Raw genomic sequence first — 13494 nt, forward strand, 5'->3', positions numbered from 1 at the left:
TTTCAAAATTTACATATCTATACTCTTGACCCGTCCAACGAGCCACACGAACCTGTCGCTTGTTGCACAAGCGACAGAAGAAGTCAGAGCCCTCGGATTAGGCGACTAGACCATGATGGCATCCACGTCAGAGCCATCAACCTATCACCCATCAGATGTGCGACAACGGCAGCGGCACCCGAGCGTGGTGCCATGGGACCCACCGAAAAGCTATCACCCTTTACAACGGGTGACAGCCTTTCAGCTATAAAAGGTCCCGCTGGCCTTGCCACCGAACACCATGGCCATTTGCTTCCTTTCCCACCAGCGCAGAGAGAGTGTAACAGCCCCAAACTGGAATAAATACTTTTTATACAAAGGAAAACAAATGAGTAGAATAAATAAAACCTATATATATATATATAAGAGGTTCCTAATTATGTTTGTTTGATTTCATGTTGTTTGATTTGTAGTATATAATAAATAAAATATATTAGGTATATACATACATGTACATACATGGGAATACAAGAAATAAAAGAAATAATAAAAAGAAAAACCCTAAAGTCTTTTGGGCCAATTTCCCCTTTTCCTCCCTACCCTTGGCCCACTTTTTCCTTTACTTTCCCAGGTCGTTTCTCCGCTGGAAGCCCACGCGTCTTGTCCCCTCGCCAGGGCCGCACCGTCCTTCCCTCCTTTTCCTTTCCAGGCCGAAGCCTAACCTAGCTGCGCGTGCCCCTTTGCTCCACTACGTCAGGCTGACCGCACCTTAGGGCGTGTTTGGTTGCATGCATGGGGTTTTGTAGAGCTGCATCGTATATCCTAGATGAGGGGAAGCAGGCTGAGGGGATCCGTATTCTGGAAAAGAAGTGTGTTTGTTTGGCTGCAGCTGTTTGTCGGTGTATCAGGAACCAGGGGTCCCTGAGTCCCGAGATCAGGCCGGCCATCCGCCACGTGTCACCATCCCGCGAGGTCCCCCCTGCAGGATGAGGAAAATCTAAGCTCCGGGAGAAGGTGCTCGGGGCCACAGCCTCTGGTTCCCGAGCACCCCAGTTCCCCGATGACCCGCAGAGTCCAAGTACCGGGAAGAAAGTGCTCGGAAGGGTGCCCGCTCGCCCCCGAGTACCATAGTCCCCCAATGGGCCGAACAGCCAAGTGCTCGGGAGAGAAACTCGGGGCTGCACGTGGCGGCCCCCGAGCGCTCGGTTCCCCGAAGGATCTGCTCAAGTGCTCGGGAGAGAGTGCTCGGGGCTGCACGTGGCGGCTCCCGAGCGCTCGGTTCCCCGAAGGATCTCCTCAAGTGCTCGGGAGAGAGTGCTCGGGGCTGCACGTGGCCACCCCCGAGGACTCGGTTCCCCGAAGGTTCTACAGGAGTGCTCGGGAGAGAGTGCTCGGGGCTGCACGTGGCAGCCCCCGAGGACTCGGTTCCCTGAAGGTTCTACAGGAGTGCTCGGGAGAGAGTGCTCGGGGCTGCACGTGGCAGCCCCCGAGGACTCGGTTCCCCGAAGGTTCTACAGGAGTGCTCGGGAGAGAGTGCTCGGGGCTGCACGTGGTAGCCCCCGAGCACTCGGTTCCCCGAAGGTTCGCGCAAGATCACCCGACGCCTCGATGACCCGAAGGGACCCATCGGCGAGGTGTCAGCCAGTCAAAGGTCCAATGCTGCATTTAATGAGCACGCGCGGCCTGACATCCTGACATTCCCAACTGCCCACGCCGCAGTGTCAGTCCCTGCCATGCTTTGGCAGAGGGGCGTGGGTCCATTAATTGCACGGGTCCCGTCCCGTATCACCCGGGGTACCTCGGGATAACGTTGCCAGGATCAAAGCGTTCCGCCTGCCACCCTGCCCTGACAGAAGAACAAGACAGGGTGGGCGCGCCGGGTGCCTCTGTGGCCGCCCGGTGGGCCCTCTCAACGGCGCCGGGACGTCCACAGTGGCGGGTGGTCGGATGCGTACCGCATTTCTCCACCGCCCCTGTCACTTCGCCCGGACGGAATGATGACGCCTTTCTCCGTGGTGTCTTGGCACTCACGCCCTCTCTTTCCCATTCGGGGTAAGTCGAGGTCGGCGTGTGTATAAAAGGAAGGGATGGATAACACAGAATGGACACAAGAGACCCAGCTAGACCTAGCTTGATCCAAGATCAAGTAACACAGGCTTGAAGACCTGAACACCAACCCGACACTCTCGAAGACACGCCCGAAAGACTCAGAATCCTCACAAGAGACCTAGCTTGATCCAAGATCAAGTAACCTGAGACAAAGAACATCACAAGCAAGCTCGAGTAGAGCTAGAACAAGGGAGCCTCCAGCTCTCTGTTAGACAATACACCCTTGTAACCAGACACATCCTTGAAGAATTCCCTTCAAGGAAGGATATTGCATCCACACAGGAGTAGGGTATTACGCCCCCGTGCGGCCTGAACCTGTCTAAACCCCGGTGCATCTATTTCTTTTTGCACTAGGTCGATCATCCCCCACCGCCGACCGTTGCATTTATTTCCGCTTCCATTTATTTCCCCGACGAACTCGTTCAGGATCATCCCCCCAGCCGAATCTTTAAAAAGGGGTCTCTCGGGATCCCTGCGACAGGAGTTCATCCTCCGACAGCTGGCGCGCCAGGTAGGGGGGAATATCCCTGAATTTGTTCGTTTGCTTTCTTCCACAGGAAAAGATGGCTGGTGGGCACCGTCTCCAGCGTTCCGGCTCCACTTCCAGTGACGGAGTGCTGCCCGACGCCCAGGAGAGCCCAGTCGCTGCTGCGTTCCAGCAGCAGCCGCTATCCACGCGCGTGGTTTTTCCCTCCCAAGGGGATCAAGGCGCTGGGCCCAGCAGGGCCGCCGCCGCCGCCGCTGATGCACTTTCCGACCCCCCGCAGGAGGTCGAGACCCCGGCCGCTAGGTCCGCCTCTGGACAGCGCCGGGTGCCACTTCGACGCAGACTCGCGTTCAGCGAGGCCAGCCCGGGGAGCGCGCTGCTTGCAGCGCATGCTCTCCTCAGTCACCCACCTGTCCAGGCCACGCTGAACACTCCGGAAGGCCGGTGGATCCAAGATGTCGTCGCCTTGGTTGGCACTGCTCGCCGCCAGGTGCAGGCCGGGAGTCCTCGCACCACCACTCAGCGTGGCGCCGCCAGAACTGGCTCCTGAACGGGCAACGTCCGCACGGGTCGAGGGGCCTCCAGGCGAAGTGCCGTCCCCCTGGCCGTGTCCGAAGCCCGGGACCTCCGCTTGCATCTTAACGAACGAAGGGGCCACGAGGACGCCCGGGTCACTCTCGAGCGCCAGCGGGAAACCCGGCAGGAGGCCGAGGCAGAGGACCAGGCTTCCTCTTTCCCGGCCCACGATCACCGAGAATCCCCGGCTCGCCAGCATTCGCCACCAAGGACCCCCGCTCGCGCCGCGGGGTACGGCACCGGTTGCCGTGCCTTTGCCGCTGAGCTCCGTCGGGTCAAGTGGCCTTCCAAGTTCCGCCCCGAGCTGCCGGAGAAGTACGACGGGTCCATCGACCCCGTCGAGTTCCTCCAGATCTACACAACGGCCGTTCAAGCGGCCGGAGGTAGCGAAAAGGTGATGGCAAATTATTTTCATGTTGCCTTGAGGGGCTCTGCCCGCTCTTGGCTTATGAACTTACCCCCAGGGTCTATTAGCTCCTGGGATGACCTCTGCCACCAGTTTGTGGCCAACTTTCAGGGCACATTCACGCGCCCCGGCTTGGAGTGCGACCTCCACGCCGTCAAACAGCAAGAAGGGGAGACGCTGCGGCACTTTATACAGCGTTTCAGCCAGGTCCGCAACACCATCCCGCGGGTGGCCCCCATGCTGTTATCGTCGCTTTCCGACAGGGCGTCCGCGACGAGCGGATGCTCGAAAAGCTAGGTACGCACGAGATCGAGACCACTGCGGAGCTCTTCGCACTGGCCGATAAGTGCGCCAAGGCTGCGGAGGCCAGGGCGTGGCATGCTCCCCGCCCCGCCGCCGACCAGCCAAGTTCTTCCCGCTCCGACAAGCGGGAAAAGAAGAAGAGAAGGAAGCGCGAGGCCGCTCCCGTCGAGCCGGACCAGGGCCCCGCCCATAGGCCGGCTCAAGAGCCCGACCACCGGCAAGAGCGCCGGGCGGGCGCCGACAGACGGCCCGCACCCGCAAGGGCCCCTGCTAGGGCCCCTCCTCGGGCCCCCGTGCCCGCAAGGGCCCCGGCACCAGCTAGGGCACCGGCTCCAGCAAGAGCCCCGGCCCCCGGCCGGGCTCCTACTCCAGCGAGGGTCCCCGCTCCCGCGGGGCCCGAGCCAGGCAAATGGTGCCCCATACACCAGACCAGATGGCACGACCTCACGGAGTGTCGTACGGTCAAAGAACTCATCGAGCAGCACCAGAGGGAGCGTGACGAGTCCCGCGGAGGAGGCGATGCTGAGGTCACCCCCGACAACGCCGAGCTCTTTTTCCAGGAGCCCGAGCATGCTGTCACCTTCATCGATGGAGGCGCCTACACGCCTTCCTCGCGCCGTGGCATCAAGGTCATGCGACGCGAGGTGTGCTCGGCAACCCCGAGCGAAGAGGCCGCTAGGCCCCTGAGGTGGTCGGACGCTCTGATCACATTCAGCATGGCCGATCACCCCACGAGTACTGCAGCCGTGGGGCGACTACCCCTGGTGGTGTCCCCCACTATCTGCAATGTTAAGATCGGCAGAGTGCTGATCGACGGTGGTGCAAGCCTCAACCTCCTCTCCAAGGAGGCTTTTGAGAAGCTGCAGGTGTCCTCCAGGTGCCTAAGGCCGTCGCTCCCCTTCTGCGGAGTGACCCCCGGGCACTCCCTGCCCCTCGGGCAGGTCGAGTTGCCCGTGACCTTCGGGAGTCGGGACAACTTCCGCACGGAGTGCGTCCTCTTCGACGTCGCGGAGCACCCTCTCCCCTACAACGCCATCCTCGGGCGTCCGGCGCTCGCCAAGTTCATGATGGCCGTGCACTACGCATATCTCACGGTTAAGATGCCGGGCCCCGCGGGCCCCATCTCCGTGATCGCCGACTCCGGCGGTGCCGTCTCCTGCGCTGAGCAGTCATACATGGCTCTGGTTTCAGCGCAGGCCGAGGTCGAAGGCTCTACAGGGGGCCCGGGACCCTCTTCATCCAAACCCCGACTCGCCGCCGACGCCTCTGTTCCGACGAAGGAGGTCGTGGTGGGCGAAGGCGCTACCCAGGTCGTCCGGATCGGCGGTTACCTGGGCAGCAAATAGGAAAGCGCGCTCGTCGTCTTCCTCTGGGCTAACGCAGACGTGTTTGCCTGGCAACCATCCGACATGCCCGGGATCCCTAGGAAGGTGATCGAGCATCACTTGGCGGTGCGTCCGGACGCCCGCCCAGTGAAGCAGAAGGTCCGGCGGCAGGCGCCTGAGCGCCAGGAGTTTATCCGCGAGCAAGTCAGCAAGCTCCTCGACGCCGGATTTATCCGAGAAGTCCTCCACCCCGACTGGCTGGCAAACCCAATCATCGTCCCGAAGGCCAACGGCAAGCTCCGCATGTGTATGGACTACACCGACCTGAATAAGGCTTGCCCTAAAGATCCCTTCCCCTTACCTCGCATTGATCAAATTGTAGATGCAACTGCGGGATGCGATCTTTTATGCTTTTTAGATGCAAACTCTGGATATCACCAGATCCGCATGGCCGTAGGGGACGAGGAAAAAACTGCTTTTACCACTCCGGTGGGGACATATTGCTATATGTCAATGCCTTTTGACCTGCGCAATGCTGGATCCTCCTTCCAGCGCGCTATTCGTATTACCCTTGATTCACAGGTTGGCCGCAACGTCGAGGCCTACATCGATGATCTCGTGGTCAAAACCCGAGACCACGCCACCCTGCTCGAGAACCTTGCCGAGACTTTCAACAGTCTCCGCACTACCCGCCTCAAGCTCAACCCCGAGAAGTGTGTCTTCGGGGTGCCGGCGGGCAAGCTCCTTGGTTTCTTGGTTTCTGGCCGAGGAATCGAGGCCAATCCAGAGAAGATCCGGGCCATCGAGCAGATGCAACCCCCGGCTCGACTCAAGGAGGTCCAGCGTCTCGCCGGCTGCATGGCGGCCCTCGAGCGCTTCATCTCCAAGCTCGGGGAGCGAGGGCTCCCTCTCTTCAAGCTTCTGAAGAAGACCGGTCGTTTCGACTGGATGCCGGAGGCCGAGCAGGCCTTCCGTGATCTGAAGAAGTACCTCACCACGCCACCCGTGCTGGTGGCTCCCTCCGAAGGTGAGCCCCTGCTGCCCTACGTTTCGGCCACTCCTCAGGTAGTGAGCATGGTGCTGGTGGTAGAGCGCGACGAGTGTCTGGGGCCAGGTGCTGGGTCCCAGCTCCCAGGGGCCCCCGAGCACTCACCCGTCCTCGCGGCTCCCCTTGAGCAAGGGGTCAAGCCCGAGCACACTGCTCCTCCCAATTAGGGAGTCGAGCCCGAGTATCCGGCCAGCCCCGACCATGCCGCCGAGCCTGGGGGCTGCAGCAGCCCCCCGGGTAGAGCCGCCGTCCGGGCCCGCCGGGTATAGCGACCGGTGTACTTCGTCAGTGAAGTCCTCCGGGAAGCCAAGGCAAGATATTCCCAGGCTCAGAAGCTGCTCTACGCCGTGCTCGTTGCTTCCCGGAAGCTGCGCCACTACTTCCAGGCGCACAAGGTCTCGGTGGTTACCACGTATCCACTGGGACCCATTCTCCGAAACCGGGAAGGCACTGGGCGTGTTGTCAAGTGGGCAGTGGAGCTGGCGGAATTCGACCTGCACTTCGTCAGTCGCCAGGCGATCAAAAGCCAGGCGCTCTCCGACTTCGTGGCAGAGTGGACACCCGTCCCCAACATCGTCCCAGAAGAGATCTCTGCCTATCCCGGGCACGACGCGCCCGGGTACTGGGTCATGCACTTCGACGGCTCCCTCTCGCTGAAAGGCGCAGGGGCCGGAGTGGTTCTCACCTCCCCAACGGGTGAAGAGCTCCGGTACGTCGTGCAGTTGCAGTTCCGCGCATCCAACAACATGGCGGAATATGAAGGTCTCATCGCCGACCTCCGGGCTGCGGTGGGGCTAGGGATTCATCGCCTCTTGGTCAAAGGGGACTCCCAACTGGTGGTCAACCAGGTATCCAAGTAGTACCAGTGAATGGATCCTCAAATGACGACGTACGTGGCTGCGGTCAGGAAGCTGGAGAGGCATTTCGATGGCCTGGAGTTGCGGCACATCCCTCGCCGCGACAACACTCTGGCCGACGAGCTCTCCCGCCTGGCCTCCTCCCGTGCGCACGTCCCTGCCGGAGTCTTTGAAGAAAGACTCGCACGGCCTTCCGTCCTGCCTGCCGAACAGGACGAAGGGGAAACCTCGAGCTCAATTCAGGGGACCCCGGCGGTGCCCTCAGTGGGAAGCCCCGTCAGGGCGCCGCCGTCCGGCGAGTGCGCTGCACTCGCCGAATGTTCTCAAGATGCCTCGTGGATGTCTGACATCTGAGGGTACTTGAAGGAAAAGTTCCTTCCCAGGGATGAGGCGTCTGCCGAAAGAGTTGCTCGGCAGTCCAGACGCTATGCTATAGTAGATGGGGATCTCTACTGGCGTAGCGCAGGAGGTGTCCTCCTGAAATGCATCTCCCGGGCAGAAGGCGGCGATCTTCTCGCTGAGATCCACGAGGGCGAGTGCGGTGGCCATTCATCGTTCCGCACACTGGTCGGGAAGGCCTTCCGGCAAGGTTTCTACTGGCCTACAGCTCTCCAGGATGCTTCCGAGCTGGTTCGGCGCTGCAGGGTGTGCCAGTTCCACGCAAAGCAGATTCACCAGCCAGCTCAGGCTCTTCACACCATCCCCCTGTCATGGCCTTTCGCGGTCTGGGAGTTGGATATTCTGGGTCCATTCCCCCGAGCAATCGGGGGCTATGCATACCTATATGTCACCGTCGACAAATTCACCAAGTGGCCGGAGGCGATCCCAGTCATCAAGGTGACCAAAAACACGGCACTCCAGTTTATCCGCGGCATCACCAGTCGCTTTGGCGTCCCGAACCGGATCATCACCGACAACGGCACCCAGTTCACGAGTGCCCTGTTCGGGGACTATTGCGAAGACCTCAGCATCAAGCTCTGCTTCGCCTCCGTTGCTCATCCTCGGAGTAACGGGCAAGTCGAGCGCGCCAACGTGGAGATACTGAAGGGCCTCAAAACCCGGACCTATAACGTGCTCGTCAAGCACGGGAAGGGATGGGTGGACGAGCTGCCTGCCGTGCTATGGGCCAATCGGACTACGCCAAACCGCGCCACCGGGGAGACTCCGTTCTTCCTCGTCTATGGCGCCGAGGCGGTCCTCCCCTCCGAGCTCACTCTGGGCTCCCCTCGGGTGCATGCATATTCTGAGGGTGAGCAGGAGCAGCAAAGGCGCGACGACGTTGACTACCTGGAAGAGCGCCGGTGGCGTGCCGCCGTCCGGGCGGCTCGGTACCAGCAGAGTCTGCGGCGATATCATCTGCGCCATGTCCGGGCCCGATCTCTCGAGGTGGGGGACCTAGTTCTCCGACACGTCTAGTCGCGCGAACGAAAGAATAAGATGTCCCCTATGTGGGAAGGTCCCTTCACCGTGATCGGGGTCCCGCGAGAAGGTTCTTTCAGGTTGGCGGCAGAGGATGGGCAGCCACTCCCGAACCCGTGGAATATCGAGCACCTGCGCAGGTTCTACCCGTATATGGCCATGCTCGCGGCTTAGGTCAACCAGGCCGGGGGCTTCCCCCCGCCCAAGTTGACCGGGGGCTCCGCCCATTGGGTAAGTCACCGTCGCCCAACCTTGTAAAAATTGTAAATTCAATATCTCAATAGGCAGTCCCTATGTCAAATTCATTTTTCTGGATTCCGTATGTTTAATCTGTCTGGTGAGGTGCTCGGTTGTGCGAGAAAAAGTTCGCTCTCTCATTTTCCCCGCTGACAAAAGAATCCCAATCGGTATGCATGCGGGCAGTTGCCGCTGACTTACGTCTGGCATGGTAGGCTGTGGTGTTCGGTGTCGTGGCAGGCTCCTGGGCACTACCGAGTTCCGGGGCGCTCTGGGTAATCCTATCGCTCGAGCCGCTCCAGTAGTCCGGAGCTCAGGCCCCCGGAGCGGGCTGTCGGTGCTCGGTCTAGTCTGTCATGCCCGGGCGCCACCAAACCATAAGACCTCTGGGTTATGCCTCTGTCCGCTCTCATCCGCTGGTTTGGGTATTCAAGAGGTCTCGGGTCGAAAACGAGAGCAGTCTATAACAAGTACCGCACTAACAGAGCGCACCAGGCAAAGAAATTCCCTATTCTCTCTTAAGTCACAGGCCAACAATCAAGAGCAGCTCGACCGCGGGGGCTTCGATGCCCCGGTCGCTGGTCGACCCCAAGGGTCCTCGGGTGGTCCTACCACTTAGGCACGAGTGGTCGAGATCACCCGACCCCGGGATCCTCGCGTGCTTCTAGGCGCTCGGGCACTCCGCTGAAGGAACCAAGTCCCCGGGCACCCCGAGCTCGGAAGCACACACCCCTCCTGGATCGGTTGGCCGGAAGGCCGACAGCTGTCCGGTGAGTGGTTAAATTCAGACAAATTTGCGTTCAATAATTTTATGTTCCCGAGTCATCCTCGGGGGCTCTCGCATTTTAATCTGCTCGGCGAGATGATCTCCTCGCACACAAAACCCTGTCGTGTGTCTACTTTTTCCTGGAACGACAGAGCGGTTCGTAGAAAGGTGTACCGCGCGTACAGTAATGTCTGACCGAAGCCCTTCGTGGTGGTCGTGGTGTTCGGTCCGCTTTTAAGGACCCCGAGCACTACCGAGTCCTTGGGTGCCCTGGGTAATCCTATCGCTCGAGCTGCTCGAGTAGTCCGGAGCTCAGGCCTCAGGGGCGGGCTGTCAGTGCTCGGTCCAGTCCGTCTTAAGCCCGGGCACCACCGGACCACGGGGACTCTTGGTCACATTTCCGCCCACACGCGTCTCCCATCTACTAACTGAGTGGTCGCGAGGTGAAAAAGTGTTCACCGATCACGGCGTGTTCCGTGCTGGATCGATCTATCTCCCGAGCAAGGAAGTTCGTGTCTTTGTCTTTCAAACTTAGACGATGCGGACTCACGAGAGCTCGAGGGCTGAATGCGCCAACAACAGCAATCGGGACAACTTCATTCTCGGGGATGGAAAGGTCGGGATCGGTCCGACTGAGTACTCCCCGGGGCTTCAAGGCAAAACATCAGAAGAAACATTAAGTACTCAAGAACACTGGAGTTGCGAGCCCAAAGAAAAGCTGCCATTATATTCACAAGGCAAATACAAGTATTTCTGAGGGATCACTCCCATATTTACATCCGTCAAGACAACAACAAAAGAAAGAAAAACTACTATAAAAAGCCTAGTCGGCGGCGGAGGCGGTAGCCGAGTCTTCTGAGTCGTCCCCGGGGGCTGGCGGCGGCGGCACTTCCCGCCTAAAGCCGGCCGCCACTTCGGCAGCGGTACTCCGAACCGCTTCCCGGGCAGCCTCTCCCTCGGCTTCAACCACTCCTTCCCGCGCCGGCTCCAGCGGGAAGTTCGGGTCTCTGCTTCGGTAGCAGACCAGGACGTGCTCGGCCACCGCATGGGCCAAGCCGCGTCCCTCCCGGGCGGCGAGTTCTTGGACAGCCCAGGGCAGGGCCTCGAGGCGCTCACAGACCTGCTGAAGCTCTAAGACTTGTCATGCGGGGCTGTCGCTCTTCTGGTCTTCAACGAGCCGTCCGAGACCGCCCTTCTCCATGGCCCGCCGCATCCGCCGGAGTATATCCTCCAACATGTGCTGCAGGTTGACCCGCGAGACGAACGCGGTCTCGAGCTTCTCCTTGGCAGCCCGCAGCTGCGCCTCAAGTCCCTGGTCCCCGGCCGGGCCAGAAGAACCGCCGACGGTTGCGGAGCCGGCAGCCTGCTTCGCCTGCGCCACCAGCTCGAACAAGGCGCGCTCACGGGCGGTTAATTCTGCCTCGTGCTTCGCGTTCTCCTCCGCCCTAGTAGCAGCGGCCGCTGCCACCGCGGCAGCCTTGCCCTCTCGACGACTCAGCTCGCCCTCCCGACGGGCCAGCACGTCCTCCTGTTGGGTCACCGAGTCCTCCCGGGCACCTAGATCCGCCGCTGTGATCTCATTGTCCACCTCCCGAAGGGAGATGTCCTCCTCCCAACGGCGGATGTCTTCTCTGATCTTCCGGAGGTCATCTTCCCAGTGTTGGAGGTCGGCGCGCGTCTGCTCGGCCTCGCCCTCCCGACGGGTCAGCTCAGCCCTCAGCTCCTCCGCCGCCTTCTCGCGGACTGCGACCGCTGCCTCCTTCTCCTGCGCCTGCCCCATCCTGGCAAGGGACTCGGCAGCCTGCTCCCGCGCGGCTTCCGCCCGCACGGCCTTCAAAATTTCTTGTTCCCGCGCGACCTCCGCGCGGGTATCTTCCAGGAGCTTCTGCTCTCGCGCGGCCGCCACGCGGGCCTCCTCCTGGGCGCTCGCGAGCTGCGCCCTCTCCGAAGCCAGGCGGGCGCGCTCAGCTTCGAGCAGCTCCTCCTTTGCGCCCACTGCTGCGCCCAGCCGCCCGACCGCCATCTGGACGCCTTCGATCGCGGCCAGGAGGGGGTCGGCGGGCTGGCCGGGCGCCGGTGGGGCGTCGGTCTCCCCGCAGATCGCCTCCAGGGGGTCCGAGGTCTCCACGGGATACCACACCACCATCCGCCCCGGGCTCTGCCTGCCCGGGGTAGGTTCCGCCGGTGCCGAAGACTCGGATGGCGGCCGCATTCCCGCGTCGGCCGCCGCGTCCACTGGCCCCGGCAAGGCCACTGCCTCCACCATCATCCGCCCCGGGCTCTGCATGCCCTGGGTAGGTTTCGCTGGCGCCGAGGGCTCGGACGGCTGCTCTGTCCTCCTCTCGGTCGCCGCCTCCGCCGCCCTCCCGGTGGCTGCCACGATTGTTGGCGCCCCCGCCGTCGCTGCGTCCGCCTGCGTCGACTCGGCCGGCGGGCTCGGCTCTGGCCTCGGCGCCCGTGCCCCTTCAATCGCGGTGGCGCCTGCGGTCGGCCTGCGGGAGATAGGCGAAGATCAAAATTGAAGCTCAGTTCGGGCAAGGAGCGCCCAAGAAAGAGCAAAGAAGGAAACTTACCCGGTCGTCGTCCCCCGATACTGCCATTTGGCTGCCGGGAGCCTGAAGTCCGGGTCCGGCGGTGCCGGCCCGGAGTCCTCCCATCGCCTCTTTCGCTGGGGGCTCGGCGGGGCCGCCGCGCGGTTCTCAGGCTCCGGCCCAGGCCCCATTCGCACGAGTCGCGGCTCCAGGACCGGGAATGCCGCCGCTGCCGACGGCGACGACGGAGAATCCGGCACCGAGATGAGGACTCGGGGACGCTTCCCCCGATCCACCGGCGCCACCACCACTGCAGTGTCGGAGGCGCCCTCCTCTCTAGCGCGGCGGCTGCTGCCCGCAGCGGCCCCATCGCCAGCCCGCGCCGAGCTGTTCGTAGCCTCCTCGCGGAGCAGCTCGTCTAACCCAGGGAGCTCGGAGGCCTCGGGGCTCCGGCTCCTCGGCCGGTCCACGAGCCCCTGGGCATCGAACTCTGGCAGCTGCGCCATGATCGCCACCCGATCGGGATTGGCGCAGAGCGCCATCTCCGGCCACGGGAGTTCCGCCCGGCTCATGTCTTCTACTCCGGTGATCACCCGAGTCATGCCCCTCAGCTCGTGATGTCCTCCGGCCCAGTGTAGAACCAACATGGCCGGGCCCGCTCCCGCAGAGGCGCCAGACGACGGCGCAGGAAGTCCACCACCACCATGACGGAAGTCAGCCCGGAGTCGCGCAGGAGCCGGATGCGCTCCAACACCGGCTCCAACCTCGCGTCTTCTGGCGGCGGCACCTCCCACGTCGACCTCCGAGGTTCCGCCGCCGCTTCTGGTAGATCAAGGCGCTCGTGAGGGTCGACGTCGATGAAGAACCAATCCCGTCGCCATTCCTCCCACTTGCTGCGTAGTACCTGGGGGATGTAGTGCTCCCCCAGGCCGTCCCGTAGCCGAAGGTTGCAGCACCCCGCGACATCCGCCGTGGAGTGCCCTCTCTTCTTCCCCACCGGCCGAAGGACGAAGAAGTGTCATAGCAGCGTCGCCGAAGGCGCCACCCCCACGAACATCTCGCAGAGGTGCGCGAAGACCGCCAACACCACGACGGAGTTGGGGCTCAGGTGCACCAGTTGGATGCCGTAGGTCTCGAGCACTTGAAGGAAGAAAGTGGAGAACGGCGGCACCAACCCCGCCGCCACGAAAGAGGTGAAGAGAACGATCCGCCCGGGAACGGTCGTCGCCGGCGTCAGGCTCGCCGGCGTCACCACCACAGCTCCCTCTTGCCCCTCGGGCACCAACAACTTCCTGATCTTGGCCGCCGCCTCTTCGTTCCTCAGATGAGACTCCGGCAGAATGCTGTCTGGAGCCTTGTCCCGACGGCCTCCTCCGACCCTCGGCATCTCGGCAAGAGTGGAGGTGGTTTGGTGATGGAGAAAGGGAAGGAGAAGTGCTCCGGTCGCCTGA

This window comes from Phragmites australis, chromosome 5 (assembly GCF_958298935.1).
Source record: "Phragmites australis chromosome 5, lpPhrAust1.1, whole genome shotgun sequence".
Taxonomy (NCBI): Eukaryota; Viridiplantae; Streptophyta; class Magnoliopsida; order Poales; family Poaceae; genus Phragmites; species Phragmites australis.